General features: G+C 40.5%; 1 long non-coding RNA gene across 4 annotated transcripts in view; it reads left to right on the top strand.

The window, feature by feature from the left end:
* LOC138106887 (uncharacterized) overlaps positions 1–17280 on the top strand; it is a 137433-nt gene that overhangs the window by 69777 nt on the left and 50376 nt on the right. The gene's annotated exons all lie outside the window — the stretch shown is intronic.

Here is a 17280-nt window from a genome sequence, read left to right as displayed (position 1 = left end):
TCTCTCTTTTTCTACTCAACAGAGAGTGTTTAGACAATTTGAAGAACTCTTGTCTCCCTTCCTCTATTTGAGCTCAAGTCTTCAATTAGATGTAATTGAAAAAGGTAGAGTAAATGGCAGGTGCCTGCCTCTTTGGAAGGCATAATTATGACTAGCTTGCAGACTTGGAATTTTGATGACTGAATAAATAAAGAAGACAGATGTGTTTGTGTACACACTGGCATCAGTATTGACAGGATGACACAGGGACATTTGTAGCTCTGTAGTCTGTAGGATGAGGAGGAAAATGAGGGGTTTGGGCTGCTTTCCACCCCCTCTTACTTAGAAAATGAGCGTTTTTTCCATCTTCATGTCTGTGGATGAGGTGAATTTCTTTGTGCCTATGAAAGATAATAACAGTTGGAGTTAGAACTGAGGCATTGATTTGTTCTAGCTAGAGGCTTCCCATTCAACATATTCAATAAAAGATCTTATTTTATTTCTACTTCCAGTTTTACTCTATCTTCTTTATCTTGTCAGCATTCTACAGGTAAGAAATTACCTTGAATCTGAATAGAAATTGGACTGTGTTGCCAAGTAATCTTGTCTTCTAAATTCAAAGGTACTCCACAAAAGACAACAGCTGTGCAAAGGACTTCCATCTCCTTCAAAAGCACTATCATGGGCATGTTGCTGTGTGGCATTTGTATCAATCATTAAAAAAAAAATGACCAGGACAAGTATTTCTTGGAGTGGAACAATAGAATATTTAGGTAACCAAGCTCTTCACAAGGTCTTCATGCTCCCTCTGCCACGGCTTGCAGGTGATAATACTGGGACAGACAAACCAATTGAGACCAAGCTGTTATCTAATCTATAGCTTAACAAAGTATTGGTGCTTCTAAGACACTAACTACCTGTTCGTCATATATTGCTAACCTGCCTATCACTATTGTATCTGATATCAAAAAATGTTCTCAAAACCCTGTTTGGTCAGCAGTCCTCTTTTTTTTTTTCCATTGCCTTTTATGTTACAGATTAATGTAGTCATCTATTATATTGTGGTACTCTTTGCACACAATCATAGCATGATCACTGTTGAAAATGAGTCACCATTTTTGAATCTGCAGAGGCTCTAAGTGAAAGCTGTTGGGTATGTTCTTGACACACACCTTGACCTAAATTCAAGAATGATGTGTTAGTTTAGGATGATTTATTTTACATTTGCTGCAAAGACTTCATAAATGGTCTGACTTTGCTAGATCTACTCTGGTGCCATGTGGCAGGAGTTCTACTTTGCTGTGTATCACAACTCTCATCTTTCACTGATATGTAAACTTAAATAGTATGTTAATTATAATAGCCTGATGATTATGGAAGTTTTGTTGATGTATTCAGGGCTGAGAGATCTCAGCATAAGGACTGGTGACACTAAGAGTGTCTTTATTTGCTCATGAGTTGAGACTTTTTCCTCTGTTGTAAATACAGTTTCTCATGAACAGTATCTGAAAAAGACCATACAAAGGGTGGTTAGGATTGTGTAAGGAAACGGCTTTCCTCATCTATTTATCCTGCAAAAACCTCAGTTGCCAGGAATGTGCTTTTATTGCTCCACAGGGAATAATGAAAGAAAATAAAATAACTGAACTGAAAGTAAAATATCTAAGTGAATAAGAGAAAGAGATAAACCCACCTAACAGTGTCTCTTCTTACATTATGCTATTACAAAGTTTTTCAAGATTGTGGGTTTCTTTAATTCAGCTATTCCTCATAAGCTCACATTTCTGTTATGTTTCCCTCCTCGGTTCTGCTCACTGAAATAAATAATTTTGATAGCAGAGTATCTCTGATGTTGTGTACTCAGGTCCTTCAAATATAAAATACTTTCATACTTCCCTTTCTTTCAACCGAAACAAAGGCTCTAACCAGTGAGATATCTGGGTTCTAATCTCCATACCCACTAGTGTGGACTACTTTGTTGTGTTTTATAGACCTGCAAAGTCTCATCTGCCTTTACAGGCTTGCACAATGTGCATTGTTTTCTCCCTCAAAGCTATTTTGGCATATGTCCTGTTTCTAACACAGGTCTGTCATTATTCCTCAAACAGCTTTCCTCATGCCCTCTGCCAGTTTCACACCAAGTGTAGAAAGTTCTAAAGTGTACCAATATCCTGAGGTTTATTTTTGTGGAATTAAGCTCTCTTCTGCTTCTGTTGCTTTGTTCTTGCTCCTTATGGGAATTCTTCTGTCTGCGGTCATTTTAACAAGAGCTGTGCTGGTGCTGCCTGCTCAGTGGGTATCACGCAGGTCATTGCTGTGAGATCTTGGTTCTGCTCTTCACATGATACAGTAACCACACACTCCATGTGCTGTGGAATAAAAACCTAGAAGATGGGAGCATGCGCTTACAAAATTTCTGGTACTAATTCTTACTGCAAGCACTCCTCCTACTGCAAGCACTACAGCTAATATATAGCACTAATTTTTTACATAGGAACTGAGGAACAGCTGCATTTAATAAAAACAAATTAATTTTCTGTCTAAGGTTATCTTCCTGCTTTTACTGGTGTGAAGTAACCCTGGAAATTTCATTGCCAGAGGAGCTTTTCCTTATGATATGACTACGCACATAGTAGCAACGTGGCATTTTTATTTGTATCATTTATTCTTTCTCCCGTTTCCTCTCACAAATTAAAAGAAGATGACTCTCTCAATTTGCAAATAAAGCAACCTCTGTGTCACAAAGGCAACAGCACAGTTCTCTTTCTCATTGGTTGTATCTCTTCACAACCCTTGTTGCTACCAGGACTTCGGCTAAGCTTGATATAACAACAGTCTGAATCAAGGAAAATTGTGGTGTGAAGATAAAAAGGAATGCAAGGAAGGAGGAAAAGGACAAGCTGTTATTCAATTATCCTGTTTAATTTTAAAATTATTTTTCCTAATATTAAAAAAAAAGTCAACATTAGGTTTTTTCCTCCACTTGATCTGGTTAAGGAGAGAAAAAAAAGAAAATGGTTGCAAAAATAAAATCAGAAGTATTTAAAATATAAAGAATTGGGATACAGCGGTCAATGTGCATTCATCTATTGGGTGGAAGTTGCATATGTAGGGTCTACCCATGTTGTACACTCTGTAGAGCTGGGGACTGTGAGGGAGAGCTGAAGGGGAGATTTTACATGAGAAAGGAAACAAAATTAAGGTCTCATGCCATGATATCCATTGCAGCTGGTGTTCTGGATCTGATAGTCAGAAGTCACTCACTTTCATGAAAAATTCTGTATTTTTACAAAATATTTTGAAGAAAAATATTCTTATGTCAAAGTATATGTTAAAAGCTAAAGAAAATAGAAGTCGCTCTTTGGATAGCAAGGAAGCTTGAATCTTCAGGAGTTTGAACAACAGTGAAAACCCAGGTATATGAGCCACATCTTAAGAAATGGAGCAAAACTTCAGTAAAAAGATTGCAGTTGGGCTAAAAAATATGTTCTTTTATGTGGCATGTCCATTTGCCCTTAAAGTCCATTTTGGGCTGATGACTTGGACTGTTACATAAGAGTGGAGTGCACATGAGTACTGCTTGCTTTCCCAACAGATCTGGTCTGTGTGCACAGATAACACACATCTGTTCACAGACTCTGTGCCCAAAGATTGAGTTTCTGCCAGCAAAAACCCTCTGCTAGAGTGTTCATATCAGGTACACATCAAATGCACAAAAAATTTTCTTAAAAGTTAGAAGCATATATACAGAAACTATTTGGTAGTATCTCATCCAGAAGAAGTAAGGAAGTATTAAAAGATGAAAGCTCATTATACAATACATTGGAATGAGGAACATTTATAATTGTGCAACATGCACTGCAGTGAATAAGCATATTACAAACTGAATGTGACTGATATGACATAAATGATCATCAGTTTGAGTGCAATTTGGAACCTTGCCTGTTACACTTTTGATGAAACACTGGATTCTGATGATGTTCTTATGCTGTACAAATATATCCCCTATTATATGATATAAACTATGCATTGTTGTAGCTCATGTTACAAGAATGTGTGTCGTGCTCCAATAATTACTTTAAATTGTCATGGGAATTCAACATTTCTGTTGGAAGCCAGTGTAGTAATTCTCTCACATGTAATCATAAAATTATTCACCTGAAATATTTTCGTCTGCATGGCTTTTAGAACTCCTGCAAAAAGTTACCATTTTCAATGGGAAAAGTATATTAAACTTCTAATTAAACAAACAACAAGCAAATAGGGAAAGAGTGAGACAAATGTTTTGATATAATTATCAGTGAGCAGGAGAGAAAGTGGTCAGTCATTTCCTCCAAAATCCTGAACTGATGTGACTGTCACATGTATACAAGCATAGTGCCTCCAGTCACACTCAGGCACAAAGTCACTGGTTTTGTACACAGATATTTCGTGTTTCGGGGCTATTTCTCACTTCTACTACTTGCTAACTACCCACTCCTATACAATGTCCTGTTAAAGTCAGAACTTAACATAATGAGTAGTTGTTTCTTTAAACAAGGTTTTTAAATACCTGAAAAAGTCATGGATATCTGATGTAGAGAACATCTTTTATGTCCTTTGATTCACAGGGATGTTCTGCTTCTAGTACTTCTGGCATAGGCCTCCCACCTTTAAGGGTTAGTTGCCCATGTTTAGAAACAAACACGTAATTAATAATCCATGAAAGAGTCCTTTTCTGTTTCATGTGATCTGTTGAGTACACACGCCTATGCTTCAGTTGATATTAATTCCGTAGAATAGGAAAATCTTTGGATGGTTAACAAAGCTGTTACATTCTGAACCCAATTTCTATATTAAGATATTTTTGTAGGGTTGTTGTTCCCTCAGGTACTCTGCTGTGTTGCTGTTCTAGTTCTTGACAATCTCTGTCAAGATGCTTTCTTTCCTTTGCAAAGGGCAACACCTGGCACCTCACTGGCACCCAACATGCAGTGCTGTTTTTCTTTCAATATAGTTTCCCATCTCTTTGCTTCCTCTCAAGCTCACAGAAATTTAAACTCTGGTATTTTCATTGTGCACTCTGTTTTATTTCTGGGTTTGTTTTTTATTTTGTTTTATTTTATTTCCTGGAGTATTTTAACGAATTCTTATGAGTTTTCTCTGCTTCAGCCATTGGCATAGCACAGCACTGCCCTGACAATGTGTCCACAGTCATTTCCTGTTCCAAGTACTGCTGTATCTCATATTATATCGCTATGCATAACTCTTGCCAGGAAAAAGGGGTCTCAAATTGATTTTTCACAGAAAAACACTGATATATTTATTTGGTTTGCTACTACAAATATTCTTTCTCTAGGTTGTGACCGGGTGAATTCCAGGCCCATTGAGGCCAATGGAAATCCGTCTCTTGACTTCAGTGCAGACAGGATTTCCACCCAAATTTTTGCCTGTTTGGAGAATTAGAACTGACAGTGATTGTTGAAAAAAACCCTGGAACAACACAGCAATATAAAAAAATAATAATAAGATTCTGTCACTTCTGGTACTATCAAATAACTTTTCAGCACTGCGTGAAAGCAATTCAAACAGCTAAGCTTTGTGGTTTTGCTTGGCTTTTTTTTTAAATCATTACCTGTTGTTGTTTGTGTGACGATAGGATCAAGGAGACTTAGCCACAGATAAGAACCTCAGTGTTGTATAAACAGAGAAAGAAAACAGAGCCTCCTTCAGGCTTGCCAAGTAAGTGCTTACCAAGAGGTGAGGGAACATGGGAAAACAGTACATCTACACCAATGGTTGTTGTATGTTGGGCTGTGGAGCAGCACCTTGGGAGCCTCTTCCCAGGTTTTTCTGGGTGTGATGGCAGAGGAGAGTTTTAGGAGGTGCTTTGAATGACATAGACGAGCTCTGTGCTTGCAATGACAGATTTCACTTTCAAAACATGAAGAAAAGAGAAAGGTGTATGAAACACCTAGAAAGCATGTAGGGGATTATGAGCTGCTGCTTATGAGAAGAGCAGAGGTGAGGGAAAAGCAAGGTTGGGAAGTGCAGGAAGTGGCAAGGGCGGTAACAGCAGGACTGGAGAGGGCTGGGTGGCCTTTCCTCAGGAGAGGAAGCTGTCTCAATTCACCTCTCCCTTCTGTTATTGGCCTTAACGCATCTCTCTGGTGTTTCTAGAGTTGTTTGTATTCACAATCCGAAATTCAGAGGCTCAAATAACATAACTGTCCGTATCCAGATACTTTTCTCCCACCATCAGCAAGTACTTTTGAAACTGGATGCAGCCCAGCTGGATATAAGACGAGGACAGATTTTCTTGAAAGATTTCTCATACAGACAGCTTTTAGCTGGATTGGAAATATTTCAAAAGAAGCAATTTTTCATTCTATTTCAGCATTTCTTCATCCAGTTAAAGCCAGGAAGTGTAGATATAATAATTTTAAAAGAGAAGGGGACTGAAGCCTAATTCCAAAACTACAGTAACTGACACAATAGAAATGTGATAATTAGATTTCTTCTTTTTTAAGAGCAATGGGATTTTCATAAAATCTATGACATGAATGAAGACTCAAGCAGGCCACTCCTTTGCAAGCTATGGCTCATCTTTATTTAATATACATGGCTCCAAAGCAGATCCCTGCCCCTAAGTATTTTTAAACTTAAAGGCTCTTTGGAACCTGCATCCTCACCATGTTTTTTACATATATTGAGAGCATACAGTTCATCTAAAGGCAATTCTCACTAAAAGTACACCACAATTTGGAAGCACTGTAGTACCTGAGAAAGGTGACTCTGGAGAGTGTCCTCTTGGTGAAACCAGGACTCAGAGACTGCCTGTACTAGATACAGATGTGCTGCCCTCAGACACCATACACACAGCCCAGCCTCTGCCTTTATAACTGCTGAGTGGAGCCTGGAGATCAGAATAGGTGTCTGAAACACGGATTTTAATGCTGAGGCTTGTACCCCCTTCTATTTGACTGATATGAGGCAAATCTCTCTTTTTCATCTCAAGTTCACTTTCTTCTTTGGAATCAAGGTACACATCTGCCTCTGGTCCTTCAGATTTTCATGTGCTGTAATACTTTTTCTAAACCCTTGCTATATGAGCACTTTGCAGACACTCTTCATTGGACCTTATATTTTTCTGACAGTGGTGGGAAGAGGAGATAAATTTTGTTCTTGCGTGTGAACTTGGGCAAGTGTTATCGTGTACGTTCTTTTGACTGCTAACCATATTTCCTGCTGGCTTTGTTACCCACAGCAGTATGTAACTTTCCTTTCTTTGTCTCATTCAAACTCTTAAAAAAAAAAGAATCAATTCAGAAAGCAGTTATGGGTTCACAATTTCTAAATTTGCTGGTTTCCTTCTTTTTCCTTACCTCACTATCACTAGCAGATTCTTTAACTTTATGAGACTAAGCAATTACTTACCCATGCCATTCTGTAGATGCTCAACATGTCTTCAGTTTCCCAACATGAATAGTCCTGCTCTTTCTGAACACAGCATACTAAGAGTTAAAAAGGGGTGGTTCTGTGCTTATGCAGCACCTTGCTTGATATTACCATGGCTAGTACTGGACCAGGAACTGCTTTCCTGTCCCCCAGTTTGGTTTTGTAACCATGGCTTTCATCCTGATTGCAGTCAGTCAGAAATTTTTCCCTTGGGCTGTGGACTTACTTTGCTAGTATAACTACCAGGTAGGTGTGAAGATTTCTCAAAGAAAAAATAATTTTTAACTGAGATTATCGTGTGAACTTTTCTTAAAAACAAACAAATTATTTTGTTGCTCTGGAAGCATTTTCGTTAATATTTTCTACATTGTGAAATTTATCTGAAGTGACTGTTTCTTGAGAAAAAAAACAACAAGCAAAACCCAAACCAATAACAATAATTTTTGTCAAATTAGTGTTTTCTGACTGGGAAAGTTGCATGAAGGAATTCCCAAGTGGCTTCTTTACAAACTTATCAGTTTAGACTAGTACACATTAGAGAGCTGCTTTAAAAAGTTTCATTTCAGGACTCAGTAGTAATACAGGTTTTATTTAAAGCCTGATCCAAAACTTGTTGTTGTCAGCCACTCTCTGCATTTAGTGAACTTCACACTCAGAAAAATCAGAGCCATTGACAGCTATCAGTAGCTTCATGTGGCATCTATCAGTAGCATCATGTGGCACAATTTCTAAATTTGATGGAACCCATCAAATTTTCTCAGTTTTCCAGATGTTGAGCCTGAAGCAGACTGAAAGTGGAGGCACTTGCCCGAGGACATGCTTGTATGTCAGTGATGAGATCCTGAATAGCAGCAGCATCTCATCACTCGACTTTGGCCTACAGACTATAGGCTCTGAAGGCATTTATAAAATAACTATTTTCTCCCGTATGCATTTTCAAGTGGCTGTGCTTAGTGTTGACGACAGCCTCAGGGTCCCAACCCAGACCTGGAGTCTCTGCCTGAGTGGCTTAAGCCTTTAAAGCACAGTTCTCAGTCCCATGACTTCTTTTCAATGGAGTAACAGCACTTAAAACCCCGGCAACCCAATAGCTGTAACACAACCCACAGGCTGTTACACTCTCTCCGTGGGGTCACATCCTGAGCAGTTGTTCCAGCAAGAACACATTTCATGGTCCGTATTTCATCTAGACAAGGCTTTTAAAGTTAGATTGGCTCCCACCAAATTTAGTTTGTTACCCCAGACTTCCCTTGAAGGCTGAAATGCATATGCCTGCGCTATCAGCCTCACTTAAATTTGCCTTGCAGATCATTTTTTGGTAGCTGGGAAAAAGTAAATATAGTTGCGCTTTTTTCAAAATGTGTGTCTGGCAAAGATAGTAAAGAGTTTACAGTCAATTTGAAGTTCATAAGGTTCCTATCAGTAAAAATATCAAATATATTTCAAACCATGGCTTAAAATTGCAGCAGTCTTCTTTCACTGCTAGAGCTCCTGATGTCTCAAGCTATCAGTTGTCAGTTGGGACTGTATTTTGCTGTCAGAACTTGAATGAGTAACTTCCTTGAACAATTTAAATGTTATGCTTTCTGATATATAAGCAGTTCTGGAACATCTTAATTCTTCCAGCACTTCAACTTTTTACACCGTCCCTGCTCCATCAGACCAACGAGGAACAAATTTCCCAATACATATTTCGTTACTCTGAGCAATATTTTTATGTCTCCTTTGTCTGTCAGAGGCAGAACTCAACTAAAGAAACCCCCTCACCCTGCTTTACACAGACTCTTGTTATTGTCAACCTAGCACCCCTCTTCCCCAAAATTTCCTCCAGGCTCAAATCGTGTTCTTTGACTGGTTTTCCCATAGTCAAAGAATGCTGTCTCTGTTGAACTTAGTGCCTATTGTAGATCCAGGCAATCTAAACCCTTGCATGTTCTGGTATAATTCTTGTGTCCTGTAATTAACCCAAGTGCAGCTTGAGGAAATCCTGTCATAGGAAGTGCTACATATGACCAGAGCTGTTGGGCAGGATCATGGTAACCACTAGCTGGCAGAGTGTCTCAAGTTACAGGGGCCATCTCTTGCTGGGTTCCAACTTAAACAGCCTTGCTGCCTTTTGCTCCCACTCTTTTGTCATCTATCAATTTTCTCAGGTAGGTCCACTGGGTTCTCTTATTTGGGTAAATCTGAGCACATTTTCAAGGTCTGTTTATGTGCTGTCGAGTGTTCTGCCACAGGATAGCCACAACCTGGGCTCAGTTGCAAACAGGCATTTTTTTTTCCTTCTATTTGTATTCTCCGTCCAAGAATTGCCATGTCTCAGATCTCATTTTCCCACTGGTGTACAGCAGGCTTCGTCTTTTTGTGATGTGATCTCACTTCTTGCTGTCTGGATTAATTGAAATCTGAAAATCTACCAGCTGCTTCACTGTTGTCAGAAGCAAGAAGAGATTCTGATTGCTTTTTTTCCCCTCTCAGATTCAAAGAAGTTTTTATACCTTTTCCAGTTCAGAATAATCTCAGAGAGGCTCAGCCCCAGTGGAGCCTCTGGTGGGCCATTTTCCCACCATCGAATTGTCTTCTCTCTTTCATGTGTATAGCGCTCAAAGTCCAGTGAACATAGGTGCTTAAATTAGAACATGGAACAGATGAGCCCTTTATTGTATGTCTGGTTCTATCTGGCTGCCTGTAACAGGAGTTTGACAGAAGCTTGAAGATACCCTCATAGAAAACTAAAAGCACAAAGACAAAAGCCCCAGTAGGAAAAGAAATTATTTGAGCTCCATTCACTGAAGTCATGACAATCAGTCCAACCATTGGTGGTACCTGTGGAGTAGAAGTAATTTGGAGATGTCACAAAAACCCCCACAATGGTGAGCCTGGAAGACGTGCAGTTAGCACGTATGTGCTATGGATGTATGGTGTCTCAGTTACAATGGAGCCACTCTTTAGGAAAATGTATTTAAATTAACTTCATTGGAAAACAATGATTATCCTAGAGTGCTGCTGGATTTTACCTAGTGCAGTACATTGCCTGTCTCACTGCCATGGGGACACTCTCTGTAAGAAGCATCCTTTAAAATTACTGCAGAAGCTTAAGCCACAGAAGAACAGGAAGGGCTGACTTGTTCCAGTCCGTGGACAGCCCAGTGTCAGTGTGACCCAGCACTGTGTTGCCTTTGTTGCTTCTCGGGACAACGTTACCATTTTGACCCAATCCACAAAAAAACCTGCCCTGATCATGTATCCTGCATAATCCTTAGGCGCTCAGGAGAAGAAAGGGGCTTCCTTGCCTCTTTCCACTTCTGTACTTCTGTTGCTGTGGCTGTTTCATAAAAACCTGTGAGCTGCTGTTTTTCATCCCAGTTCTTGAATTTTGGATATGGCTGGCCGCAGCCAGGAGTGCAGTGTGGAAGAGGGGGAAAGCAGACTGGCATAAGAGGGCAAAAAAGTTCTGTGGCTCAGCCCGTTGTGTGTGAAAGGGAGGTCTAATACCCCTGAAGGGAATTACTCTTTTGAACTCTCTCTGGGGTAAGAGCAGCAACATGCTAGCCATCAGATAAGAGATGGAGCAGCCAGATACCTGCTCCTGCACCAGCATCAGCCTCCCAGCAGTCACGTGAAATCTCCTACTGGAATTTTCGCACATTTGCCCAGAAGAAACTGAAGATGATGTGCACAAAGCTCTGTTGATTACCACCATTAAAAGAGCTGTGGCAGCAAGCAAAACAGGCAGTTAATATTCAGCCTTCCCAGTCTGGAAGACCAAGGGACAGTGAGGAGAGTGGCTTGGGGAAAGCATCTTTGAAAAGTAACTCTATGTATGACACATCACACAGTTCATTTCTTCACATATGACCACTTCGACATTAACTTCATTGTCATGTGCATAGTTACACACTTGTGTTGCAGGTGTCCTACCCATGCCTAACTTCTAGTACCAAAACAGCTCTGGGACATGGTTCAACACACATCACAGTGTAACAGGCAATCATATTCCTCCTGGGGTGGAAAAAGTGAATTGCTACACAGTCTTCTCTCATTTATTTGCTCAATGAATATTGCAAAAATCCTACCAATTACGTCTCCTGGGGCAGATGCTTTTCTTTGACTTGTGTTGATGTGTTGCTGAAAGCCCAGTGTTGTTAACAATATGGCAGGGACAAGATTAATGAGATTCAGGTGTGCCCACTGTCTCCCTGAATTTCATGCCATCCCAGGTCTGGAGAGGAATAGGCTGTGGCAAGTAGAAAGGCTCGATCTCAAAGAAATGATAAGTGACAAAAGCCCAAGAATTAACCTTTGGGAAAGTGATTAATTTATAGGTGTATAAATGCTCTAGGATTTATTCCTGAATTTATGTAACTATTTCTACACCATCTGTTAAGTGATTTGTAATTGGCCAATAAATTCACCAGAATGTTCAAGTTAACTGCCAGCACGACTCTGGAATATGGGCAGCTCTGGAGCCCAAGAGAGAAGTGGACATAGGTTTTACAGGATGTTACATTTATCGTGCCATGGCCTTCCTAACCTGTAGAGTAAAATACAAAGTTTCAATCAAGTTAATGGAGAAATGCCATTGTTAAAAGCCTGCTTACTTGTTTATTTCATTACTGAACTCTGTTCCTGCTTCTCTTTTAATTTGTGTTTTGGTGGAGGCTGCACCGTACGTGCTTTTCCAACTGTAGGCACCTCACAGGCGCTCCAGCAAGCACATAGCAGCCATCCAAATGGGATGTTTAAGACTGAGAGCAGAGTGCCGTGGGGCACAGGACAAAGCTTTTCCCTCAGGCTGATGAAAGGCCCACCCTTGGCTTCTGCTGGAACGGTGTAACTCTTCTGGAAAGGAGAGCAGCAAAGATCAAAGGCAAAATAGTGCCAAAGAACAAAATTTACCAAAGATTCCTCACCCTGCCTAATTATCACATCACACTTTGAGTCAACATGCAAGGCTGCTGGTGCCAGCTGTGAAAAAGGCAATTAATAACTTTAAACCAAGCGTAGCTTCAGACTCAAGAAGGGAAGCTGTGAAGAGCTATGTACAAGTGACAGACCCACTGTTTTCATCCCTTGATGAGATGCTGGTGAAGCATGTAGAGCGGAAAATACCTTTCCGAGACTTTGAGAAACATGATAAAGTCTAGATGGATTTTAGAATGTCTCTGTTGCTCCGAAAAAGGTAGGGATGGCATTTCAAGAGGGCAAGGCAAGTACTGCTCATCCTCCAGGCTGGCATGCTGCACTGCAAGTGCTCTGGGGGAGTAGCAAGTGATTTGTGTTCTGCTATCCTTAGGTGAACTTCCCAGAAAGGATGTGTTGCTTTACTAGCACTCCAAAAAGAATTTAAGTTGTTTGCAACTAGTCTGATACTGGTGTTTGTCTGGGTTCAAAATTTCATCTCTGAGCCTGCAATGAGGTTGTCTTAAGAGGGCACTTTCTTGGCACTGGAAGGCTCAGAGAGGAAGACTATAGCTGGGGGAAGGCTGGGAGTCAAGGGTCTTCATCTTGGTGCCTGTCCTTGAAACAAGATCTCTATTTCATCTTTTTAGCATGTGAATAACCTGTTCCAGATACCTTGTTGTGCCTTCTCACACCACACACCTATCAGTGACAGGCTTGGCAGACAGAATGGTGTTCCCCAATACCTCATGCGTGGTTTGTGGAAAGCAAGATTTCATGATCAATTTTACTACATGTTAAAGACAAAAAATAAATGCCCAAGCATGTTTTATATATACATCCAGGAAGAAATCCATGGTATGTCTGAAGTTGTTTCAGAGCAACCTTGTTTTAATTTGAGATTTTGCTATAAAACAAACCTCCTTAAAAGCTGCATGTCATTATGTTTTGACTTAAAATTAAAGGAACATCGTAACTCCTTTTATTTTGCTAATATTCCAAAAATAAACATTTTTACTTATAAAGCTTTTAGGAAAATTCATTCCTGTTTACAGTCCCAGCACATGCACCATGCTGGTTCCAATTCTGTCAGCCAAGCAGCTGTGCTGCCATTAACGCTCTTTAGCAGCTGTGTTCTTTCTACTACCTGGGGACCTGTTAAAAAGCGTTTACAGAGTTTCGTGCAGACAGGTGTTCCTGAAAAAGCCATGCTGCCTGCAAAAGAATGCAATAAGAGCAACCTCTCTCCCAGCACCCTCGGATATTTCAGATATTTTATTTCAGCAATGAAAGAGAAAAGCAAATTATGAAGGTGCTCCACCCACCTACCACTTAGATAATTAAAACAAGGAAGTTGTATAAGTTGTACCCTTGCGAAGGTGTCCCCTGGCACGGCTGCTTCACTTTATTTCTACAGCACTTTCAAAAATGAACTGGAAAGGTTCTAATGAATAAGCCAACGCAGCAGTGATACTGTAGGTCCCAGCAGCTGCCTTTTTGTGCGGGCTAACACAACTGAAGTGTCTGCTTTCACACGTAGGTGCTTTGGAGACAGACACCACAGAACATTTGCTCTCAGTTTTGGAGACATAAACTCTCCTTTTGCTGGAAAAAGGTATACATATAATTAATTCTCTGTTGTATCTAAACACAAAAATATTTTGACTTATGTTAAAATCAATTCAGTTGCAGAACTGGATGTGACTGCTGTCTTGAGAAAAATAACTCAGGTTATACCTCAGCAGTAACTGTGAACTAAATGTCAGCATTCATGAATATCTTAGGCCAGCTCACCAAATTTTCAAATGTGCAGGATTTCCAGAAACAGCATAAAAAGAAGCTACCTGCCGACATTTTCATTTATCAAAGATCAAAGTTAGGTACTTCAACAAAAGTCAGTTACAGGCAATGCAGAAATGAGCTTGTTTGCTCACAGTCAGTGTGGCTTGCTGCTGTGCTATCAGCAAATTCTCTCTTTGATACTGGGAAATGAAGCTGTGGGATTTTTGTTTGTTCCTTAGTATTACTCTAAATCTTTAAGAGCCCATTGACGTCTGCAAGGGTTCCTTGAGAGCGTGATGAACATAACTAAATCCATGTTGTAACACCTCTGTTAATGCTCAAGTGCATTGTGCATTATGACTTGTATACTTTGTGGTTGCAGGGTGTCATTGTGAGTGGTCTGGCAGAGGCTGCCAGGTACAAGCAAACTGACAGAAAGCCTTCCAGTCAGGTTTGACTACCTGTAGCTGAGCTAACAATGTTTTGCAATGTCTGAGATAAGAAGCAGTCTCTGAGGAAAGGTTTTGTACCTACATGGTCCAAGTGCCTCGTGGAAGTCCTTAGCCTCTGCAGGGATCTCTCACGAACCTGGGGGGGACCCGTTGTACCTGACGAGCAGGAGGACAGATGTGAATGTTGCCAGACCCTTTCTGTAGAGATGGATGTAGGACATGCTGGTGACATGTCTGCACAAAGCAGGCACCTGGGTGAGCTCCAAGGCTCCTGATTTAGCCACCTCAGACCCCAGATGCAGCACTGCACTCTCAGACTCCTCAGCCATGTGGAGCACTTGTGTGGGAAATGGGGACCTTTGATCCAGGCCTCTGTCCTGGACCTGAGAGAGGTAAAATCTCAGAGACAAACATAGATGACATTACTGAAAACAGGTTTCGGGTCTGTTAGATAAGGGACCAGCAGAAACTTGGTGTTGTCTGGCTAGTCTGCCTCTTATTTTCAATTTCTAGCATTTGAAAAAAAATCGTAAGCAACTGTATATCTAATTGTCTAGCCCTCTCTGCTGGAAAAAAAGGAACCAATGGGGAAGGACAATTTGGCAGTCATCCAGGAATGGAACCTCTCTTCTTATCTGCATAAGACATAGAAACCATGGAAATCTTGATTGAAAGCAGCCTCTGGATTTCAGACCTCTGCTCTGATTTCACCACCAAAATCCAAATATTTATGTTATGGTTTAAGAAGGTAGTGTTGTACTTGTGCTGGTGCTGTATAATCTCCTCACTTCTAGTTTTCTGCCTGACAGCTCCTCTGAGGATTTCCTCTCTTCTTGTCAGGTCTGTCCTGTTTCCATCAGCTTTACAGTTTTTCTGGTTGGCTACAGTTAGATCCTCCATTTATGTGTATCTGGAGTTGGCATATGGCAATGCCAGTCTTCTCTTTGCAGACGGTGGGTACAACAAATGGAACACAGAAATTCAGGGAGAAAGGCAAAAATCATCACTTCACTTGCTTACTGAGTTATCTGCAACTGGAAAAGGACTCACACTGGCATAGCATCCCCTTGGACTAATTTTTTCTCCTTAACTTTACTTTCAGGGTTAAAATTTTTCAGTTAAAGAAAAATAAACAAAAGTGGCCAGCATTGCTCTCACAGATGTGACCAAAGGGGTTAAACCAGTAAAGGAAACAGGGCTGAAAGATTATCTTAAACTTCTTTCCTATTAAAACAATTCATTTCATATATTGCCACAATGCAACAACTTTATCTGAACTTCCTTTCAACCTCTATAAACATGTCCTTAAAATGAATGCTGTGAATTAATATTTGAAAAATAGTCTCTGTGTGACATTGGGCAACACTTTTTGAGTCGTAGTAGTAGTAGAACTTGCTTCAAAATGAAGCATTGCATTATGAGATCAAAGAGAATTTAGTTGGAAAATATGCCTAGTGTATGAACCAGCTGTAAACTTAATGTAATTTTTCTGTCTTTTAGTGAGCTTTGTTGCATAAAACTGTGGTTTGGACCTAACTCTGGGGCAAATAATCCATTGAAATAGTTTGAAAAAGTCTATTCAATAAGATAGGTAAGAAAAACTGTATTTTTTAATCTATGGTATACTGACGTGAATTGTAAAATCTTGTGTTAGGGAATATCCCTTTTTGAAACTCAGTCTCATTCTTTGGGAGGTGTAATGTTTTTTCAGGGAGTGATGAGAAAACAATGAATTGAGAGCCAAAGTGCCTGCTTTAGGCACCCACTCAGTGGAGTGACAAGAATTGGTGCTGTCATTCAGCAAGGACAGCATTGTTTTGTTACTGCTGGGATTATCTGCAGGAGGGCTCTGTGTGAGACTGTGAGAGAAGTTACAGAAGAGGAAGTTTGATATATGCATGACCTCAAAATGAATGAAGGAAAGTAAGATTGTGTATCTAGCCATTTTATTTCATTAACATTTAAAGCTCTTAAATTTGGATTTTCATTTGATTCCTGATACCATAATGCGAGCATGGATATACCTGCTGTGTTAGCTGGAGAAAAATATTCTGGGGAAACCATAGGTACAACAGAAAATTTAAGACTTGAGATCAAGGGACGGAGTATCAGGCTCCAGACCTTTCCCATGGCTTTTGCTCCCCATCTCTCAGCTTACTGCCCCTGTGTGGCTTCCCTCCCTTTCAAAGCTGTTTCATCACAGTCCAGGCAGATTTGGCTGCATGGGGATAAGCAGGGGGTTTATAGATTTTAAAATTGTTGCCTCATCGTCTGTAGTCCAGTTTCTTGTACCATAAATGGGTATCAGCAAATCACTGTGGGTGAGAAAGCACTTCAGTGTGTTTTGGGTTGGGAAAAAGAGGCAGACCTAGGGAAGACTTTTCCCCTGCCACCCAGGTACTAGCAGAAGGGCTGTGCTTCCACACAGTCACTCGTATTCCCAAACAGTGAGGAATTTTGGGTGCCCTTCTCGAAGTGCTGTTAGACAACAAGTTGCCACGGAGTAAGAGTCACTGCTTTCAGAAGACCTTCACGAGGAGGCCTCACACTGAAGGCTCAGCGGGGCAAGAACACTCCTCAGCGTGTGACAGCCATCCGTGTACAGGGATGCTCGGGTGCACCCAGGAGGATCAGCAAGCTTGGCCAAACCCTGTGCTGTGGGGTATGCCCAGCCCCTGCCCTGGAGGGATCTCTGCTGAGATAAGTGATTTTGCAATCGCCCAGCAGG

This window comes from Aphelocoma coerulescens, chromosome 2 (assembly GCF_041296385.1).
Source record: "Aphelocoma coerulescens isolate FSJ_1873_10779 chromosome 2, UR_Acoe_1.0, whole genome shotgun sequence".
Taxonomy (NCBI): domain Eukaryota; kingdom Metazoa; phylum Chordata; class Aves; order Passeriformes; family Corvidae; genus Aphelocoma; species Aphelocoma coerulescens.
The sequence above is the reverse complement of the archived record's forward strand: the minus strand, read 5'-3'. Positions and strand labels throughout refer to the sequence as shown.